The sequence below is a fragment of the Pan paniscus genome, chromosome 20, assembly GCF_029289425.2.
Source record: "Pan paniscus chromosome 20, NHGRI_mPanPan1-v2.0_pri, whole genome shotgun sequence".
In the NCBI taxonomy this organism is placed as follows: domain Eukaryota; kingdom Metazoa; phylum Chordata; class Mammalia; order Primates; family Hominidae; genus Pan; species Pan paniscus.
In genome coordinates, this window is record NC_073269.2 from 27,832,922 (window position 1) to 27,855,875 (window position 22,954).

The following is a 22,954-nucleotide window of genomic DNA, read 5'->3' on the forward strand; positions in this document are numbered from 1 at the left end:
CTCATTTACACTCCCACCAACAGGGTAAAAATGTTCCTTTTTCTCCACAACTTTGCCAACATCTGTTATTTTCTGAGTTTTTAATAATAGCCATTTTGACTGGTATAAAACAGTATCTCATTGTGGTTTGGATTTGCATTTCTCTAATTATTGGTGATGTTGAGGTGATTTTTTCACATGCTTTATTAGCTGTGTGTATGTCTTTTGAGAAGTGTCTCTTCCTGTCCTTTGCCCACTTTTTAATGGGGTTGTTTGCTTTTTTCTTGTAAATTTAAGTTCCTTGTAGATGCTGGAAATTAAATCTTTGTCAGATGCATAGTTCACAAAAATTTTCTCCCATTCTGTATGTTGTCTGCTTACTCTGTAGGCATTTCTTTTTTTTTTTTTTTTTTTTTTTTTGCTGTGCACAAGCTCTTCAGTTTAATTAGATCCCATTTATCAATATTTCCTTTGTTCCAATTGTTTTTGGCATCTTCATCATAAAATATTAGCCCATGCCTATGTCCTGAATCGTATTGCCTAGGTTGTCTTCCAAAGTTTTTATAGTTTTGGGTTTTACATTTAAGTTTTAAACCATCTTGACTTAATTATTGTATATAGTGTAAGGAAGGAGTTCAGTTCTTTTTTTAAATTTTACTTTAAGTTCCAGGATGCAAGTGCAGAACGTGCAGGTTTGTTACATAGGTATACATGTGCCATGTGGCTTACCGCACCAATCAACACATCATCTAGGTTTTAAGCCCTGCATGCATTAGCTATTTGTCCTTATGCTCTCCCTCTTCTCGCCCCCCATCCCCTGACTAGCCCTGATGTACGTTGTTCCCCTCCCTATGTCCATGTGTTATCATTGTTCAACTTCCACTTATGAGTGAGAACATGTGGTGTTTGGTTTTCTGTTCCTGTGTTAGTTTGCTGAGGATGATGGAGGAAGGGGGTCAGTTTCAATTTTCTGCATATGGCTAGCCAGTTATCCCAGCACCATTTATTGAATAGGAAGTCCTTTTCCCATTGCTTGTCTTTGTCAGGTTTATCAAAAATGAGATAGTTGTAGATATGCGGTCTTATTTCTGGGTTCTGTATTGTGTTTCATTGGTCTATGTCTGTTCTTGTACTAGTACCATGCTTTTTTGGTTACTGTAGCACCTTAGCATAGTTTGAAGTTGGGTAGTGTGATGTCTTCTGCTTTGTTCTTTTTGCTTAGGATTGTGTTGACTATTCAGGTTCTCGTTTGGTTCCATATCAATTTTAAAATACATTTTTTCTTGTTTTGTGAAAAATGTCAGTGGTAGTTTAATGGGAATTCTATTAACTCTACACATTTACTTGGGCAGTGTGGCCATTTTAACAATATTAAGTCTTATATCATCTTTTTTTTTTTTTTTGAGTTGGAGTCTTGCTCTGTCACCTAGGCTGAAGTGCAGTGGTGTGATCTTGGCTCACTGCAACCTTTGCCTCCCAGGTTCAAGCGATTCTCCTGCCTCAGCCTCCTGAGTAGCTGAGATTACAGGTGTGCACCACCGTGCTTGGCTCATTTTTGTATTTTTAGTACAGATGTGGTTTCACCATGTTGCTCACGCTGGTCTCGAACTCCTGACCTTGTGATCTGCCCACCTCAGCCTCCCAAAGTGCTGGGATTACAGGCATGAGCCACCATGCCCTGCTCTGATTTCTTTGAGTAGTGTTTTATAGTTCTCCTTGTAGAGGCCTTTCACTTCCTTTGTTAGATGCATTCCTAGGTGTTTTATTCTATTCATGGTGATTGTGAATGGGAGTTTATTCAGGATTTTGCTCTTGGCTTGATTGTTGTTGGTGTATAAGAATGCTAGTAGGCCGGGTGCAGTGGCTCACACCTGTAATCCCAGCACTTTGGGAGGCCGAGGTGGGCGGATCATGAGGTCAGGAGATCGAGAGCACCCTGGCTAAGGGAGTGAAACCCCATCTCTACTAAAAATACAAAAAATTAGCCGGGCATGGTGGCGGGCACCTGTAGTCCCAGCTACCCAGGAGGCTGAGGCAGGAGAATGACGCGAACCCGGGAGGCGGAGCTTGCAGTGAGCAAAGATCGCGCAACTGCACTCCAGCCTGGGAAACAGAGCGAGACTCCGTCTCAAAAAAAAAAAAAAAAAAAAAAAAAAAAAAAGAATGCTAGTAATTTTTGCACCTTAATTTTTCTATTTGAATGCGTTTTATTTCTTTCTCTTGCCTGATTGCTCTGGCCAGGACTTTCAATACTATCTTAAATAGGAGTGGTGAGAGAGGGCATCCTTGTCTTGTGCCGGTTTTAATGGGGAATGCTTTCAGCTTTTGCCCTTTCAGTATGATGTTGTCTGTGGGTTTGTTATATATGGCTTTTATTATTTTGAGGTATGTTTTTTCAATACCTAGTGTATTGAGAGTTTTTAACATGAATGGATGTTGAATTTTATTGAAAGCTTTTTCTGCATTTATCGAGATAATCATGTGGTTTTTGTCTTTAATTCTGTTTATGTGATCAATCACATATTAGCCTACTTAATTGTGGTGGATAAGCTTTTTTACGTACTGCTGGATTTAGTTTGCCAGTATTTTGTTGAGAATTTTTGCATCAATGTTCACCAAGAATATTGGCCTGAAGTTTTCTTTTTGTGTGTATGTCTCTGCCAGGTTTTGGTACCATGATGATGCTGGCCTCATAGAAAGAGTTAGGAAGGAGACCCTCTGTTTCAATTCTTTGAAACAGTTTCAGTGGGAATTTTACCAGCTCTTCTTTGTAAATTTCGTAGCATTCAGCTGTTAATCTTTTTGGTCCTGGGGTGTTTTTGGTTGGCCGGCTCTTTATTATTGCCTCAGTTTCAGAGCCTGTTATTTGTCTTTTCAGGGATTCAATTTCTTCCTAGTTTAGTCTCAGGAGGGCATATGTGTCCAGGAATTTATCCATTTCAACTAGATTTTCTATCTTATGTGCATAGAGGTGTTTATAATATTCTCTGATGGTTATTTTTATTTCTGTGGAGTCAGTGATAATATCCCCCTTATTATTTCTGATTGTGTTTATTTGAATTTTTGATCTTTTCTTCCTTATTAGTCTATCTAGTGGTATATCTATATTATTAGATTTTTTAAAACAAACAAACAAACAGCTCCTGAATTTGTTGATCTTTTGAATGGTTTCTCATGTCTCTATCTCCTTTAGTTCAGCTCTGATTTTGGTTCTTTTTTTTTTTTTTTTTTTTTTTTTGAGATGGAGTCTCACTCTGTTGCCCAGGCTGGAGTACAGTGGCACGATCTCAGCTTGCTGCAAGCTCCGCCTCCCGGGTTCACACCATTCGCCTGCCTCAGCCTCCCGAGTAGCTGGGACTACAGGCACCTGCCACTACGCCCAGCTAATTTTTTGTATTTTTAGTAGAGACAGGGTGTCACCATGTTAGCCAAGATGGTCTTGATCTCCTGACCTCGTGATCTGCCCACCTCAGCCTCCCAAAGTGCTGGGATTACAGGCGTGAGCCACCATGCCCAGTGATTTTGGTTATTTCTTGTCTTCTCCTAGCTCTAGGATTTCTTTGCTCTTGTTTCTCTAGTTATTTTAGTTGTGATGTTAGGTTGTCAACCCAAGATCTTTCTAGATTTTTGATATGGGCATTTAGTGCTATAAATTTTCTTCTTAACATTGCCTTAGCTGTGTCCCAGAGATTCTGGTATATTTTGTCTTTGTTCTCATTAGTTTCAAAGAACTTCTTGATATCTGCCTTAATTTCATTATTTACCCAAAAGTCATTCAGGAGCAGGTTATTCAATTTCCATGGAATTGTATGGTTTTTAGTAAGTTTCTTAGTCTTGAGTTCTAATTTGATTGTACTGTGGTCTGAGACATTGTTTATTATGATTTCAGTTCTTTTGCATTTGCTGAGGAGTGTTTTACTTGTGACTATGTGACCAATTTTAGACAAAGTGCCATGTGGTGAAGAGAAGAATATATATTCTGTTGTTTTGGGGTGGAAAGTTCTGTAAATATCTTTCACATCCATTTGATCCAGAGCTCAGTTCAGGTCCTGAATATCTTTGTTAATTTTCTGTCTCAATAATCTGTCTAATATTATCAGTGGGGTGTTAAAGTCTCCCACTATTATTGTGTGGGGGTATAGGTCTCTTTGAAGACCTCTAGAAACTTGTTATAGAAATCTGGTTGGTCCTGTGTTCAGTGCATATATATTTAGGATAGTTAGTTCTTCTTGTTTAATTGAACCCTTTGCCATTATGTAATGCCTCTATTTGTCTTTTTTGATCTTTGTTGGTTTAAAGTCTGTTTTGTTGGAAACTAGGATTGCAACCCCTGCTTTTTTCTGTTTTCCATTTGCTTGGTAAAATTTCCTCCATTTCTTTATTTTGAGGCTATGTGTGTTATTGCATGTGAGATGGGTGTCTTGAAGACAGCATACCAATGGGTCTTGGTTCTTTATCCACTTGCCACTCTGTGTCTTTTAACTGGGGCATTTAGTCCACTTACATTTAAGGTTAGTATTGTAATATGTAGATTCAATCCTGTCATCTTGATGCTAGCTGGTTATTTTGCAGACTTGTTTATGTGGTTGATTTATAGAGTCACTGGTCTGTGTACTTCAGTGTGTTTTTGTGGTGGCTGGTAATAATTCTTTCTTTCCAAATTAGTGCTTCCTTCAGGAGCTATTGAAAGGCAGATCTGGTGGTAATGAATTACCTCAGCATTTGCTTGTCTAAAGGGAATGTTATTTCACCCCAGCTTAGGCTTAGTTTGGCAAGACATACAATTCTGAGTTAAAATTTCTTTTCTTTAAGAGTGTTAAATATTGACCCACAACATCTTTTGGCTTGCAGGGTTTTAACTGAGAGGTCTGCTATTAGTCTGATGGGCTTCCTTTTGTAGGTGACCTGACCTTTCTCTCTGGCTGCCCTTAACATTTTTTCTTTTCATTTCAATTTCAACTTTGGAGAATCTGATTTTTATATGTCTTGGGTATGATCTTTCTATGGAGTATCTTACTGGGGTTCTCTGCATTTTCTGAATTTGAATGTTGGCCTGGAAAGCAAGATTGGGGACATTCTCATGGATGATATTCTGAAATATGTTTTCCAAATTAGTTCCAGTCTCCCCAGCTCTTTCAGGTACACCAATCAGTTATAGATTTGGTCTGTTTACATAATCCCATTTTTCTCAGACCTCTGTTTGGTCTATTCTGCTATTAATACTTGTGATTGCATTATGAAATTATTGTATTATGTTTTTCAGCTCTACCAGGTTGATTAGGTACTTCTCTATCCTAGCTACTTTGTCAGCTCCTGCAATGTTTTATTATAATTTTTAGCTTTCTTGCATTGAGTTAGAACATCCTCCTTTAGCTCAGTGAAGTTCATTTATATCCACATTCTGGGATCTACTTCTGTTATTTCAGCCATGTCAGCCTCAGCCCCATTCTGAACCCTTGCTGAAGAAGTAATATGGTTATTTGGAGAAGGGAGGGCACTCTGGCTTCTTGAGTTTTTAGTATTCTTGTGCTGATTCTTTCTTACCTTTGTGTGCCTATCTACCTTTAATCTTTGAGGTTGCTGACCTATGAATGGGAGTGTTTGTTTGTTTGTTTTTAACTATTTGGCCATTCTTTGTAGAGCTGCTGCAGTTGGGCATCTGCCCCAGTTCCTAGTTCTTGGATTTTTCAGTATCTGGAGGTATCACCACTGAAGGCTGTGAAACAGCAAATATAGCGGCCCACTCTTTCCCTTGGGAGCTCCATCCCCAGGGGAGGTGCAGACATGTTGCTAGCCCAAACACATCTGGAGGAGGTGACTGGAGATCCCAGTTAGAAGGTCTCACCCAGCTAGGAGGAACAGAATTGGGGACCCACTTAAAGAAGCAGTTTAGCCCCACTTTAATAGAGCAGCCATGCTGTGCTGGGGTACCATTTTTGCCCCTCATCAGGGTGGGCTCTCCCAAGCCTGGAGGCTGAAACAGCTACATTGCAAAACAGCAAAGATGTTGGCCCACCCCTCTCTCTAGGAACTATGCCCCAAAATGTTTTCAAACCTCTGTTGCCCAGAGAACATCAGTGGGAGTAGCTGGAGGCTCTGGTTGGGAATTATCTCTCAGAGATGAGGAGCATATCATAGTCCCACTTAAAGAAGCAGTCTGGTCACATTACGATAGAGCCACTGTGCTATGCTGGGAGATTCCTTCTGTCCCTTGATGATTTGGTCTCTCCTAAGCCCACAGGCTAGAATGGCTGAGTTGTCCAAACACGAAATACGGCGTCCCACTCCTTCCACTAGGCACTGCATCCCAGAGAGAAATCAAATCCGTCTGCCAGAGAATATGGGAGGGGCCGGCTGGAGTCCCTGATAGGAGGCCCCACCCTGAGACAAAAAATGTGTCAGGGTTCCACTTAAAGAAGCAGTCTGGCCACATTTTGGTAGAGCCACTGTGCTTTGCTGGAGGTTTCTTTCCATAGGCTGTCAGTTTTGTTTGGACTTTCCTAAACCCACAGGCTGGAATGGCTGAGTCATCCAAACAGCAAATATGGCAGCCTGCCCCTGTCTCCAGGAACTCTGTCCCATCCCAGGTAGATGCAATGCCATTGCTGGGGAGTGGCTGGAATTCAAAGCCAGTGGGTCTTATCCTGTGAAGCTCTATGAAAGTGGGGTCCACAGACTGATGCTGCTCAGCCCAATGGATTCAGCTTTCTTCCTAGGGGTGTTTACAGAGGTCCAAATTCTTGCATTTTCTGAGTAGCTTTCACCTTTGCCAGAGATCCCGGAGCCAGAGTATCTAAGGCTCCTGAGATTCTGTTTGTGCCTGAGTAGTTGCTCTGCCAAGACCAAGCAGCTCTGTGTGTCAGACCAAAAGCGCTGATGGAATGGGTTCAAGAGAAAATCTCCTGACCCAAGGATGGCAAAGATCCATGGGAGAAGTGTGGTTTTCCAGGATCACACATTCACTCATCACTTCCCTGGGCAGGGTAGTTTCCCTTGGCTCTGTGTCATTCATGAGTGGTCAGTGGCCCTGTCCTGCTTCCCTCCATTCTCCATGGGTTGAGCTGTTTCCTTCATGAGTCCCAAGGCAAATACTTGGGTGTTTCAGTTGAAGATGCTGCATTTACCCTCCTCTTGTTCCTTTCCATGAGAGCCACACATCGTAGCACAGCATCCTTCTCTGCTACAAAATTTTGGTAGATGGTTTTTATGCTGTAGGCTGTCTCATGGCCCAAGATGGCTGTAGGAGCACCAGCCTGCACCAACCACCATGTGCATTTCAAGAGCAAAGGAGGAGAAAAGGTGCAAAGTCAAAGTGACTCACACAGCTGTGTTAGCTTCAACTAAGGAGTCTCCCCAAAGTTCCATCAATACTTCTGCTTACACCCAAATGTCCTGAACGTCCTCTAGTCATTGTCAGCTTCAATAGGGGTCAGGAACTATAGTTTTTGTGTCTGGTAACTTGCTGTTTGAATGAAACAGAATCTCTCTTTTTAAGAATGAAAGAAAAATAAAAACTGTGGCAATGACCAGTGCTCTTTTGCTACACTAAATTCAAAGATAAAGAGAAGAAGATGGAGTTATTCTCAGGTGAAGTGGGCACTTATTTTCCAAACAAAGCCTCTTTTACTGTTTATTTATTTTCAGATTAGATGGGAAAAAGTCTTCATTCTGACAAGCACTCCCTTTATGACCAAAGGTTAGTCAAGCTTAACTGAACCTTCTTTTTGACTAAGCCAACCTTGACTTACTACCCTACTCCTGGTTTGAGAAGCTCATTTTCAGAAATCCTGCTAAAATTGCTTAGTAAGAATCCACATATTCTTTACAACTTCTGAAAACTTAATTCCCCTTCCTTGATATTTAAGTCGTTAGCCTGCCTGTAGCCAGAATCCTGTTGGAAAAAAATCTCTCTTCTTTTGGTATTTTATCAAATTTCTCTCAGTAATTTTTTATCCACTGATCTATTCTTTCTATTGACTATAAATCCTGAGTTGTCTGTGTTCAGAGTTGTGATCAATTTTTGAATCCTATTAAAATGGCCATAACATCTACTGCAATAGTATTAAAGTCTTTCTTTCCAATTTTAAACAAATGTCAGAATTAATTTATTTGACAGTTGCCCAATAGGATGTTTGAGTATAAAACCAGTTTTCAGTTCCAAGAAAAATGATGTGGATAATATGCAGTTGTATCTGCAAGTGTATCTGAAAAATTATCTTCTTTTTCAAGTGGGGTGTGGGTGAAAGATTATGGAGCCAACATGTTCCTAAAATGCTGAGTCATAATTCAAACCATACAAATCAAAGAGGTAGAATGCTTGGACCCCAACATTTTTAACCTTGAGGATACTTTGATGCCCATGCTCAAAAGTATTGTGAAACTGGCGGGGTGCGGAGGCTCATGCCTGTAATCCCAGCACTTTGGGAGGCCAAGGTGGGTGGATTACCTGAGGTTGAGAGTTCGAGACCAGCCTGACCAACAATGGAGAAACTCTGTCTCTACTAAAAATACAAAGTTAGCCGGGCTTGGTGATACATGCCTGTAATCCTAGCTACTTGGGAGGCTAAGGCAAGAGAATCAGTTGAACCTGGTGGATGGAGGTTGTGGTGAGCTGAGATTGTGCCATTGCAGTCCAGCCTGGGCAACAGAGTGAGACTCTGTCTCAAAAAAAAAAGTATTTTTTTGTTGCTCCTATGTGTGAGCAAGAAATTTACTAAAATCACAACTGTCATTCAATGCCAAGTCAAAAATGTTTCTTTTCATTCCGATTAATATAGAAACAGAGATAAACTAGCTTTAAAGGCACTAACCAAAATTGAAAATGCTGACTAATTCCATTTAAAGCTTACATCTTTTCAGGAACTGTTTATTTTTGAACATGTGACATTGGAACACAATTTTGTAATTGGTTTGGTTGACTGAAGAAGTGACTTCTTGAATTGGGGTAGAAAAGCCAAGGTCTGTAAATTGAAGATAGACTGCAATATTGAAAGCAAATTTCAGATTCCTTTGCACACTTTAACTTGAAGGTTAACAGATATAATATATGTAGATAAACACATACAAACACATACAAATATATAAATATATCTATGTAATGTCCATTTATGAGTATGTCTTGTAAAAAAAAAAAGGTAAGTCAGAGATCATTTCCCTACTTATTCTTCTCAGGGGAGGTGAATACAAGCAGCCCACTTACTCAGCCCTGATTATTTCAATCAGCCAATTAGCTCAGCCCAGTGTATTCCAATTAGCCAATTAATTTGGTCTAGGTAATTCTGATCAGCCAATTAGCTCAGATCAGGTAAATCCAATCAGTCAGTTACCTCATTCTAGGTGATTTCAATCAGCCAATTAGGTCAGCACTTTTGATTTCAATCAGTCAATTAACTCAAATCAGGTCATTACAGTCAATTAACCAATCCCAGGAGATTAAAATCAGCCAATTAGTTTAGCCCAGGTGACTCCAGTCAGCCGATATTTGAGCCCAGATGATTTTAACTGGCCAATAAGCTCAGCCCAGCTGATTTCAATGTCAGTTAGCTCAGCCCAGGTGGATTCAATCAGCCAGTTCTCTAAATTTCAACTGTAGATTAATCAAGACTGGCCCCCAGTGGTGCATGAGAATAGCTCATGCATACACTGAGAAGGAAAGCAAGGTCCAGAAATGCTAACCTGCACAGAAAGTGTTACATGACTTTACTATCAGCTTATTTCCCAAACCTTGCCCCTGAAAGTGAAGCTTTGTCTATACAAAAAACATTCTATACCTATGTTCCATTCTGACATGCTACTGAGCCAGAGAAGAGAAATAATTCTACATCTGCACCCTTAGAATATGCTAAGAGACTGAAAAATGTCTTTGGAGGAACAATTTTTGTGTACATATTTACATAGAAATACTCATATAATCTTGTATATGTATCAATCTTTGTATATACATTCATACAGAACAAAGATGTAGAAGGTGGAAGAATTAATAGGTACTGGTACCAATAGTAATGCAAATAGAAACTAGGATCTCACACATGGATCAAGTCAATTGTTGAGACTACGACTCATCTATTTGGATCCAACACACAGGTGTTGACTCTCATACCTAGAACCCGGACCTGTGTGAGATTGTTAATCTCATTATTGGACCTTCCTGCAGGTGTGATTGTGATATATGCACCTTCACAGAACCTTCATGATTTGACACATCTGCCTGGGCCCAGCCCAGATGGAATTGTGACATATCACTGGACTCAGCCCCTAGGTGATATTACCCTATTCTTCTGCTTTAGCGCTGCTCACAGGGGAATTGTAACGTATCACTGGGCCTTATATCCAGGCGATGTGAATCTTCTCTCCTGCTTTGTCGCTGCCCACAGGGGGCATTTCAACATATAACTGAGCCCTACACCCAAATATGTGACTCCCTTGTCTGTGTCTGGCCCATATCAGCCATTGTGACATGTTGCTTGGTCTAACACCCAAGTTATATTACTCTTGTGCCCTGACCCTGCCTACAGAGAGCATTGTGAGATATCTCTGTGTCCACCAGAGAGGTGATGTGACTCTCTTCTCTTCGCTGTTCCCTTCTCAAATGGGTGACTATGACATATCACTGGGCCCAGTGCCTAGCTTATGTGACTTTTCCTTTCTTTATTTTTTTTCTTTTGAGATGGAGTCTTGCTGTGTCACCCACACTGGAGTGCAGTGGCGTGATCTTTGCTTACTGCAGCCTCTGCCTCAAAGGTTCAGGTGACTCTCCTGCCTCAGCCTCCTGAGTAGCTAGAATTACAGGTGCCTGCCACCACACCCAGCCAATTTTTGTATTTTTAGTAGAGACAGCGTTTTGCCATGTTGGCCAGGCTGGTCTTGAACTCCTGACCTCAGGTGATCTGCCCACCTTGACCTCCCAAAGTGTTGGGATTACAGGCCACCGTGTCCGGCCAACTTTTTCCTTCTTTACACGTTCTGCCCACAAAGAAAAGTGTAACATATTGCTGCACTCAACACAAAGATTATGTTACTCTTTTTTGGTTCTGCTCTCAAAATGTATTGTGATGTATTCCTTGTCCTACCTCTATCGTGATGTGAGTCCCCTGCCTGGTCCCTGTCCACAAGGGGCAATGTGATATATCTCTGGGCCCATCAACCACTTGATGTGACTCTGCTCTCTTACCCGAGCATTGCCCAAAAAAGAGATTGGGGCCTATCTGCGAATCCAGAGCTTAGGTGATATGACCCTTCTCTCCTGCCTGGGCCATGCCTAAAACAGAGAGAGTGATGTATTGCTTAGTCCAGCATACATGTTGTGTGACACTTCTTCCTGACCTCTGCCCAAACAAGTAACAGTGACTAACTCAGGTTTTGTTACCTAAATGATGTGATTCTCTTTTTCTGGGGACCTGTCCACAGTGAAGGTTGTGACAAATTGCTTGGTCCAGCACCTATGTGATGTGACTCTACTCTCATGCCTGGGACCTGTCCACTGGGTGATTGTAACATACAGCTGAGCCCAGCTTCTAGATTATGTGACTCTCTCCTTTTTCCTGAGTTCTACCCACAGGGGGTACTGTGAGATATCTCTGGGTCCCTCACCTAAGTGATGTGGCTCTCTTGCCTGTACCCTCCCCTCAGCAGGTATGGTGACACATTGCTGGACCCAGCACCAAGGTGATGTAACTCTCCTCTACTACTTCGGCTGTGCCCAAAAAAGGATTGTATAGCTGGGCTCAACAAATGAGTGAAGTTACTATTGTCTCATGCCTCAGCTCTGTATACACTGTATATTGTGACATATTTCTGGGTCCAACACCTAGGTGATGTGACTCTCCCGCATGGGTCCTGCCCACAAAACTATTATAATATGTATTTTCATTCATCACCTAGGTGATGTAACTTTTCTTTCTGCCTGGGTCTTGCCAAAATAGAAAATTGTGATATATCGTTGGATCCAGAACCCAGGTGATGTGCCTCTCGTTTTTTTTGCCTGGGCCCTGCATAATTTGGGTATTGTGACATATCATTGGGCTCAACCCCTAGCAGGTGGAAGGCTTCAGTCTGGACCCTGCCCACAGAAGACCTTGTGACATGTCTCTGCATCCATCACATGACTCTCGTCTTCTGCCTGCATCATGCCCACAGGAAAGATTATAACATATCACTAGGTTAAGAAACCAACTAATGTGTTTTGACTGCCTGAGTCTTTCATACAGGGGGCATTTTGACATATCTCTGGCAACACCTACTATCTGATATTACTCCTCTTTTTTACCTGGGTTTTGCCCATGTAAAAGATTGTGACATATCTCTTGACCCAGCGCTTAGGTAATGTGACTCTGCTCTTCTGCCTGGGCCATGTCCACAGAAATGAGAGTGACTTATCACTAGGGCCAGCACACAAGTGATGTGATTCTTCTGCCTGGTCTCTGCCTAAAGAGGTCATTGTGACATGTCTCTGGGCCTATCATCATGGGGATTATGACATATCACTTTGCCCAGCATCTATGTGCTTTGACAGCCTTCTCTTTAATGGACCTGCCCACTAGGGTGATTTGTGTCATGGAGCAGAGCCCATCTTCTAGGTTATGGGACTTTATTCTTTTTTGTGAATACCCAAAAATGGAATATCTCTGACATTCTCACCAAGGTGACTCTCTTTTCCTGGGCCCTCTTCTTAGGGGCATTTGTGACATATTGCTATACCCAGAACCTAGGTAATGTGACTCTTTTTTACTGCTTGGGCTTTGCCCAAGAAGTGATTGAGATGTATTGCTGGGCGTAGCACCTAAGTAATGGTGACTCTCCTCTCCTTCCAAAATACTGCAGACATTGTGATATATTGCTGAGTCCAACACCTAGAAGGTGCAACTTTTCTGCAGAAGCACTGCCCAAAGGAGAATAATGACGTATCTTTTCATTCATCATCTAGATGATGTGACTCTTCTCTTCTGTCTGGGCCCTGCCAAAAAAAAAAAAAAAAAGGTTATTGTAACATATCAATGGATTGAGCACCTAGGTAATGTAACTCTTCTCATTTCCCTGGGCCCTGCATATGTTGAATATCATGACCTAATGCTGGTCCCAACTTATACTGTATGAGAGACTCCTGCCTGGGCGATGACCACCAGAGGCCTTGTGACATATCTTTGCACCCATCACCTAATAGATGTGACTCTCCTCCTCTGCGTTCATGCTGCTTATAGGAAAGATTGCTACATATTGTGGAACCCAGGAATCAGGTGATGTGTCTTTCATGCCTGGGTATTACCCAAAGGTAACAGTGTGACATATCATTGAGCCCTGAATCCGGGTGATGTGCTGCTGTTGTCTGTGCCCTGCTTTTAGTGTGGAATTGTAACATATCCCTGGCTGAGAACCCAGGTGATGTGTCTCTTTTTTCTGGTCCCTTCTTTCAGAAAAGTTTGTCACATATCTCTGGCCCAGAACTTAGGTGATGTGACTCTTCTGTTTGCTCCCTACACACAGGTAGGATTTTGACATATATATTGGCTCAGTGCACAGGTGCAATAATGACTCTAATATTTTGAACTGGCTAAGAGGACAAATACTGTCTGTCATAGCTAGGTGTAGAAAAATGGGTAAGATCCTGGGTTTCCTTTCTGTATGGAGGTTATAAAAGGTTACCACTCTCTCGCATATTGTATAAAGCCCTTGGGTGGTAGAGAGAGTGTCATCACAAGGCCCAGCGTGCAGATGAGATTGTGTTTCTTGTGTGCTCATCCTGACAACCATTAGGATTGTCACCCTCACACATGGATGAAGCCCACTGGTGAGGTACTTAATCTCACACATGGATGCAGTCCACAGTTAAAATTGTGACATTCATTTGTGAATTTCTGTCCAGAGTTGTGATGGTGACTCATTTCTAAACCCAGCTCTGGCAGGTGAGCACTCTCCTATCTGGACCCAGCCAATCAGAAAGATGTCGACTGTCATACCTGGGCTTAAAGCTACAGACACTATCATGAGTCCATAACAGCACAAAGGATTTAGAGGAAGTTGTGACTCCCATGCATACCATATAAAGCCCTTGGGTGATACAGAACATGTCTTAACATGGCCCTGAACAAAGGTAAGATTGCGACACTCTTACACACACACAGCAAACAGTAAAGATGATCATCCTTTCACAGCCCACTGTTGAGCTTCTGAATCTCATACCTGGAGACAGTCAAAAGTTGGAAAATTGACTCTCATGAGTGGATCTGGACCACAAGTTGACTGCTGTCTCTCAGATCAAAATCTAGCACACCTGTGAGACTGTGATTCTAATAAGGGAACACAGTACACAGAAAAAATTGAGGCTCTCATGAGTGGATTCAGTCCATTGTAGAGATTGTGGCTCATGTATATAGAAGCAACATACAGGAAGCATTGACTCTCATACCTAGAATCTGGACCTTTGCGGAATTTTTAATCTCATCCTTGGACCTTCTTGCAGGTGTGACATGTGCCTCTTCCCAGCACCCAAGTGATTTGACTCTCCTTATGTGGGCCCAGCCCGCAGAAGGGATTATGACATATCACTGAACCCAGTAGCTAGGTGATGTGACTCTACTCTTTCCTTGACAATGTCCACAGGGGCATTGTGACATACTGGTAGGCCTTGCCCCCCAGGTGATGTGAGTCTCATGTTCTGCCTTGGTGATGTCTACAGGAAGCATTGTGACATATCGCTGGACTCAACACCAAGGTGATGTCACTTTTTTGCCTTAGCTCTGCCTTCAAAAGGCACTATTACAAATTACTTGGACTATTACCAAGGTGAGTTGAGTTTCTTGCTTGGACCGTCCCCACAGTAGGCATTGTGACGTATCACCTGGAAAATGTGACTCTTCACCTCTGCCTACACCCTGACCACAGAAAGAATTTTGACATATCACTGGATCCAGAAACCAGATGATGTGTTTCTTTTGCCAGGACCTGGGTCATAGAAAATATTGTGACTTATCTGTGGGTCCCTTACCTAGGTGATGTGACTCACTCTCTTGCCTGGGGCCTTCACTCAGAGGGTATTCTGACATATTGCTGGACCAAGCATTTAGGTGATGTGACTTTCTCAACATCTTGGACTCTGACCAATAAGGAATTTGTATGTGTTGATGTGCGCTGCATCCAGGTGATGTGACTCTCCTCTCCTGCCTGGGCCCTGCACATATTGTGTGTTGTGACATGTTGCATGTTATCACACCTAGGTGATGCTACTTTCTCGCATAAGTCCTGCTCACAGAGGCATTACGATATATTTTTTATGTCTATTTCCTACGTGATGTGTCTCTCCTCTTCTGCCGGTCTTGCCAAAAGTGGGGATTGTGACATATTACTGGACACAGATTCTAGGTAACATGACACTCCTCTTTTGTCTGGGCCCTGGATATTTAGGGTATTGTGACGTATTTTTGCACTAAACATCTAGAAAATAAAAGGCTCCTGCCTGGGCCTTGCCCACAGGAGGCCTGTGACATATCTCTACATCTATCACTTAGGAAATGTGACTCTCCTCTTTGGCCTGCACCCTGTGCACAGGGGAGATGGTGACACATCACTGAGCCTGCTCAGCAGGTGATGTAACTCTCTTTTCCTGCCTGGCCCCCACATATATTGTGTATTGTGAAATACGGCTGGGTCCAACACCTAGGTGACGTGACTCTCCTGCATGGGTCCTGCCCACAAGGTTATTATGGTGTGTCTTTTGTTCATCACTAGGTATTTCAAATTTTGTCTTCTGCCTAGGCCATGCCAAAAAAAAAAAAAAAAGTACTGTGACACATCACTGGAGCCAGCAGTAGGTAATGTGCCTTTGCTGATTGGGTCTAGCCACAGAAGACATTGTGACATATCGTTAGGCCCAGCAACCAGGTGAAGACACTCTGCTGCCTTAGTCCTGCTTTCAGGAGGGGATTATACCATATCCCTGGCTGAAAACACAGGTACTGTGACTCTCTTGCTGGTCCCTACTCTCAGGAAAAATTATGACATAACCCTAGCCCAGCAACAACGTGATATGACTCTCCTGCCTGGTCACTGCCCTCAGAGACGGTTGCAAATATCTCTGGCACAGCACCCAGATGGTGTGATTCTCCTGCTCACTCCCTCCTTACCCAATTGTGGGACTGTCATATATATCTTAGTTCAGTTTACAGGTGTCACAATGACTCTCATAACTTGAGCCAGCCAATATGAAAGATACTATCTCTCTTAGCTGGGCTTAGGAAAATGGGTCAAATCTAGGTCTCATTTTTGTATGAAGGTCATAGAGAATTAACCACTGTCTCGCATTTCATAGAAAGTCCTTGGGTGATACAGAGAGTGTCAACACAGAGTCCAAGACACAGGTGAGGTTTTGTTTCTCATCATTTTCTCACTTGAACAAAGCCCATTATTGAGGTCCTGAATCTTATAGGTGGACACAGTCTAGAGTTGAGATCGTGACTATCATACATAAACATGTAAGCACAGTTGGGATGATGACTCATTTTAAGGTCAGCTCATAGGAAGGTGAATATTCTTCATTCTGGACTCAGCTAATTGGAGAGATGTTGACTCTCATACTTGGGCTTAAGGCCACAGGTACAATCATGATTCATACCAGCACAAATGTCTCAGAGCAGATTGAGAATCTCATGCATCAGGTATAAAGCCCTAGGGTGATATATAGGTGAGATTGTGACACTCACCAAGTCGACAGAAAAGATTGTCATCTTCCCACATGAACACAGCCCATTGTTAAGGCTCTGGATTTCACAACCAAAAGCAGTCGAATGTTGGAAAATTGACTCTTATATGTGAATCTGGTTCACAGGTAGGTAGGTGATTCTAAGACCAATATTCAGCACACCTGTGAGGCTGTAACTTCACCCAGATAAAACAGCACACAGGAAAGACTGTGCCTCTCATGCACAGATCCAGTTTATTGCTGAGATGAACTCATGTACTTAGACCCAACATATATGAGGTGTTAACTCACATACTTAGAAACAGGACATGTGCTGGATTGTAAATATCATTTTATGACCTTCCTACAGGTGTAAATGTGATATATGCCTCTGGCCAGCACCTGAGTGATTTGACCTACAGTCTGGGACCAGCCCACATACAGGATTGTGACTTATTTTTGGACCCAGCACCTAGGTGATGTGACTCTATTATCCTGCCTTGGTGCTGCCCACAGGGCACATTGTTGGAACTCACTTCTCCTGCCTGGTTCCTGCTCACAGGGGGGATTGTGACCTGTGACTAACCCAGCACCTAGCTGATGTGACTCCTCTTCTTTTTATGTTCTTCCCTCAGGGGAGACTGTGATGTATCAGTGGGCCCGGAAGCCAGGTGATGTGTCTCTCCTTCATGTTCCTTGCTAACAGAGAACATTGTAATTTACTGCTGGGCTTGGCATCCAGGTGAGGTGACTTTGCTGCCCGTGTCCTGCTTTCAGGAGGGGATTGTAACATATCTCTGGCCCAGGTGAGATTGTGACACTCTTATGCACACAAAACTCATAGTAAAGATTTTCATTCTTGCCCATGAATTCAGTTTACTGCTTAGGTTCTGAATCTCACATTAGGAGGAAGTTAAAAGTTGGATAATTGACTCTCATACATGGATGTAATTCACAGGTGGGTTGGTGAATCTCAGACTATGATTCCATGAATAAGACACAGTCCACAGAAGGGATTGAAGTTCTCATGCACAAATTCAGTCCACTGTTAATATTGTGAATTTTGTACTTAGACCCAACATACAAGAGGTGTTTGCTCTCATAGCCAGAACAGGGACACGTGTAGGATCTTTAATCTTATCCTTGAACCTACCTGCAGCTCTGATTATCACATACACTTCTGCCAAGTACCTGAGTGAGAATGTCACAATACAGGCAAATACCCTAGGTGTAGGTCCATGAATGTCACATGGAATTGTGACATATATTCCTGCCCCTAGCACCTAGGGTGTATGTTTTTTATTCTTTTGTCTTGGCATTGCCCACATTGCATCTTGTGACATATTCCTAGGTCTAAAACCCAGGTGATGTGAGTCTCCTGCCTAGATTCTGCCAACAGGGGGAATTGTGACATATTTCTGGACCCATTATCTATTTGATGTTATTCTCCTCTCTTACTTGGTATTTGCCAACAGGTGACATTGTGACATATCTCTGGGCCCACCTAGGTAATGTGACTCTTCTTTTCTTCCTGGGCTCTGATCACAGAAGGGAGGGTAACTTGTCCCTGGATGCAGCCCACAGGAGATGTGATTGTTCTTGCTGGTTCCTGTCCATAAAGACAAGAGATACACACATTGTGATGTAGCTCTGCGACCATAAACTAGATTATGTGACTCTCCTTTATTTCCAGAGACCTGTCCACAGTGCGAGTTGTGACATATCACTTGGCACAGCATCTGTGTTATGTGACTCTCCTCTCATGCCTGGGCCCTGCTCACTGAGGTTGTAACTGCAGCTGGCCCCAGCCCCTAGGTTATTTTTCTCTTCTCTTCATCCTGAGGCTTACCCACAGAAGGCATGTTTACATATTTTTGGAACCCTCCCCAGATGATGTAACTCTTCTTCCTGGGCTCTTTTTTCAGGGTGTATTGTGCCATATTTTTGGGTCCAGCAGCAAGGATTACCTCTACTGCTTGGGCTTTGCCCTAAAAGAGATTGCAATTTATTGCTGGGTACAGCACCTAGGTGATGTGACTGTTCTCTCCTTTCTGGGCTCTGCATATATTCTGTATTGCAAAATATGCAGCACCTATGTGGTGTGACTCTTCTCTCATGTTTGAACTCTTTTCACTGGAGTGATTGCGACATATAGGTCAGCCCACCTATTAGGTTATGCAACTTCCCTCTTCATTCTGATCTTTACCCACACAGAAAATTGTGACATATTTCTAGGCCTCTCACCTAGATGATGTTACCATTTTACATGGGCCCTCCTCTCAGGGGTCAGGTATTGCTGGACCTAAAGCAGGTGGTGTAACTCTCCTTGACTGCTTAGCCTTTGTTCAAGGAAAAATTGTAATGTTTCAATGGATTCAAGACCTAAATGGTGTGACTATCATCTCTTGCCTGAGGTATTGTGACATATGGCTGGGTCCAACACCTAGGTGATGTGACTCTCTTGCATGGGCCCTGCCAACAGAAGGCATTATGACATATCTCTGGGCACACCAATTATTTGATGTGACTCTGCTGTTTTACCTGGACTTTGCCCATAGAAGAGATAGTGACATATCTCTGGGCCAAGCAGCTAGGTGTTGTGACTCTTCTCTTTTGCTTGTGTCAGGCCCACAGAAGGGATAATGAATTACCACTAGGCCCAGCACACAAGCAATGTCATTCCTCTGCCTGGTTATTGTCCACAAGGGCCACTGCAACATATCTCTGGGCCCAAGACCTGACCTAGGTGATGTGATTCTCGTTTTCTTTCTTGGACCTGTCCACAGTGGAAATTGTGACATATTGCCTGGTGCAACACCTACATAATATTACTCTCCACTTTTGTCTGAGCCCTGCTCATGGGTGTGATTGTGGCAGATAAGTGAGCACTGACTCTATGTTATATGAGGCCTCTCTTTTTTTCTAGCCCTACCTACCAGAGACATTGCTACATATTTCTTGTCCCCTCACCAAGGTCATGTGACACTTCTGGCTAGGCCTTTTTCTCAGGAAGTATTGTAGGAAATTTTTGTACCCAGAACCTAAGTAATGTGACTCTTCTCTACTTCTTGGGCTCTGCTCAAGCAGGCATTGTGTGTATCCCTGGATGCAGCACCTAGGGGATGTTACTCTCCTCTCCTGCCTTTGCCCAACATACATTGTGTATTGTAATAAATGGCTGGACTCAACAAGTAGGTGATGCGACTCTTCTGCATGAGCCCTGAAGACAGGGGTATTATATGATACAATTTATTCATCACCTAGGAGATGTGACACATTTTTGTTGCCTGGGACCTGCCAAATAAGAAGATTGTGACATATCACTTGACCCAGCATCTAGGTGAGGTGATTTTTTTTTTTTTTTTTTGCCTGGTCCCCACAAGTTTTGGGTTTTGTGACATATTGCTGGGCCCAATACCTAGAAAATGGAAGGCTCCGCCTGGGGCCTGTCCACAGTGGATCTGGTGACATATCTCTGCATTAATCACCTAAGAGATGTGGCTGTCTTCTTCTCCCTGAACCCTGCTTACAGGGAAGATTGTGACATATTGCTGGCATCAGCAAACAGACGATGTGTCTCTCGTAATTGGGCCTTGCCCACAGAAAGCATTTTGACATATTGCTGGGCTTATTACTGAGGTGAGGTGACTCTGCAGCCTGCACCCTGCAGGGGTTGTAACGTATTCCTGGCTGAGTACCCAGGTGATGTGACTCTTCTGCCTGGTCCCTTGTGTCAGGGAAGATTGTGACATATTCCTGGCCCAGAATACAGAGGTTGTGACTCTCCTGTTTGCTCCCTACCCACAGGTAAGACTGTGACATATATCTTGGTCCAACTAACAGTTGCAATAACGACTCTCATGCCACACATCAGCCAATAGAAAGGATACTGTCAGTTTTAGCTGGGATTAGAGAAAAGGGTAAGATCCCATGTCTCCTCTTTGTATGAAGGTTATAGAAAATTACCACTTTCTCATACATGGTGTAAATCCCTAGTGTGGAACAGAATGCCATCACAGAGCCCAGCATCCAAATGAGATTGGGTTTCTCATATTCTTACACTACCATCCATTGGGATTTTCACCCTTACACGTGGACAGAGCCCACAGGTGAGGTCCTGAATCTCACAGGTCGACACAGACCACAGCTGGAATTGTTTCCGTCATATGCTACAGTTGGGATGGTGACTCATTTCTTTTCTTTTCTTTTTTTTTGAGGCGGAGTCTCGCTCTGTCGCCCAGGCTGGAGTGCAGTGGCGCGATCTTGGCTCACTGCAAGCTCCGCCTCCTGGGTTCATGCCATTCTCCTGCCTCAGCCTCCCATGTAGCTGGGACTACAGGCACCCGCCACCATGGCTGGCTAACTATTTTTGTATTTTTAGTAGAGACGGGGTTTCACTGTGTTAGCTAGGATGGTCTCGATCTCCTGACCTCATGATCTGCCCGCCTCGGCCTCCCAAAGTGCTGAGATTACAGGTGTGAGCCACCGCGCCCGGCCAGGTGACTCATTTCTAAACCTAGTTCATAGGTAGGTGAGGATGCTCCTATTTGGACCTAGCCAATTGGAGAGAAGTTGACCCAGACAAGAGCTTAGGGTAAAAATTATAACCATGGGTCCACACCAGCAGGGAGATCTCAGAGCATATTGAGACTCTCATGCATAAAGCCCTCTGGTGCTACAATGAGTTTCCTGACAAGGCACAGCACAGGTGAGATTTTGACTCTTGTATGCACATCCAGTTGACAATAAAGATTGTCATACTGCCACGTGAACACGGCCAAATTTTGAGGTTCTGAACGTCACATTTGGAGGCAGTCGAAACTTGAAAAAGTGACTCTTATATGTGGATCCAGTCCACAGGTAGGCTGGTGACTCTCCATCCAAGATTCAGCACACCTGTGAGGCTGTGACTCTACTAAGGAGGCATAGTGCATAGAAGAAAGCGAGGTTCCCACGCACAGACCTAGTCCACCATTAAGATTGTGACTCATGTATTTAGACCCAACATAGAGGAGATGTTGACTCCCATACTTAGAATTGGGTCATGTGCAAGAATTTTAATTTTATCCCTGTATCTTTCTGCACGTGAGATTGTGTGACATACACCTCTGTCCAGCAACTAAGTGATTTGACCCTTCTGCCTGAGCCCATCCCACAGATGGAATTTTGACATCTTGCTAAACCCAGTACCTTCATGATGGGACTCTAGTCCACCGCCTTGGCACCGCCCACAGACAGTACTGTGACATATCACTGTCACTAGGCCTTATATTCAGTTAATATGAGTCTACCCTTCTGTTTTGTCACTGTGCACAGAAGGCATTGTGACACCCAAGTTATGTGATTCTCCTGTCTGTACCCTGCCCACATGGCCCATTGTGATATATTACTGGGTCCAAAACTCAGATGATATAACTCTCCTGCCTGGTCCCTGCCTACAGGAGGCATTGTGACATCTCTGCATCCATTACCTAGGTGATGTGACTCACTTCTGCCTGATCTCTGCTCACAGGGGATATTGTGACTCATCACTGGGCCCAGCATTGAGTTGATGTGACTCTTCTATTCTTTTTAGGTTCTGCCTGCAGGAAAGGTTGTGATGTGTCTCTGGACCCAATGGTAAGGTGATGTTACACTTTTGCCTTGGTTCTGACCTCAGAAAGCTTTCTGACATATTGCTGGGCTCAGCACCAAGATGATGTGAGTCTCTTGCCTGGACCCTGCCCACAGGGGGCATTGTGACATATCTCTAAGTTCATGAACTATTTGATGTGACTCTTCTTGCTTACTTGGTCTTTGCCATTAGAAGAGATTATCACATGTCTCTGATTCCAGTACCTAGGTGTTGTGACTCTCCTTGTTTGCCTGTGCTATGCCCACAGAAGGTAGAGTGAATTATCCCTAAGCCCAACACACAGGTGATGTGATTCTACTGCCTGGTCATTGCCCACAGGGGTCACTGCAATGTATCTCTGGGCCCATTACCTAGATGGTATAATTCTCCTTATTTTTCTGCTTCTGTCCCCAGTAGGGATGGTGACATATTCCTTCACCCAACATTTATGTGATGTGATTCTCCTCTCATGTCTGGACTCTGATCACTGTTGTAATTTTGACATAGGGCTGGGCTCATCTGTCTAGGTTATGTGACAGGTTATGTGACTCTCTTCTTTCTTCCTAAGCCCTACCTACAGGGAGCATGGGTACATAGCTCTGGGCCCCTCACCTAAATGATGCAATCCTCATTCTTGGGCCCTTCACTCAGTGAGTACTGTGACATATTGATGGACTCAGCACCTAGGTGAG

At 43.1% G+C, this 22,954-nt stretch overlaps 1 protein-coding gene across 3 annotated transcripts in view; it reads right to left on the bottom strand.

Moving 5' to 3' along the window:
- Positions 1 to 370: 370 nt before the first annotated feature.
- The window catches only part of ZNF91 (zinc finger protein 91), a 101,767-nt gene continuing 79,183 nt past the window's right edge, over positions 371 to 22,954 (bottom strand). For 2 of the 3 annotated variants that reach the window (XM_063600086.1, XM_063600082.1), the window contains one exon: positions 371 to 12,931. The gene's annotated coding sequence lies outside the window, so the exon portion shown is untranslated. Of the gene's footprint in view, positions 12,932 to 18,152; positions 18,258 to 22,954 lie in introns of all 3 variants that reach the window. The other variant, XM_063600084.1, reaches the window with a different exon arrangement.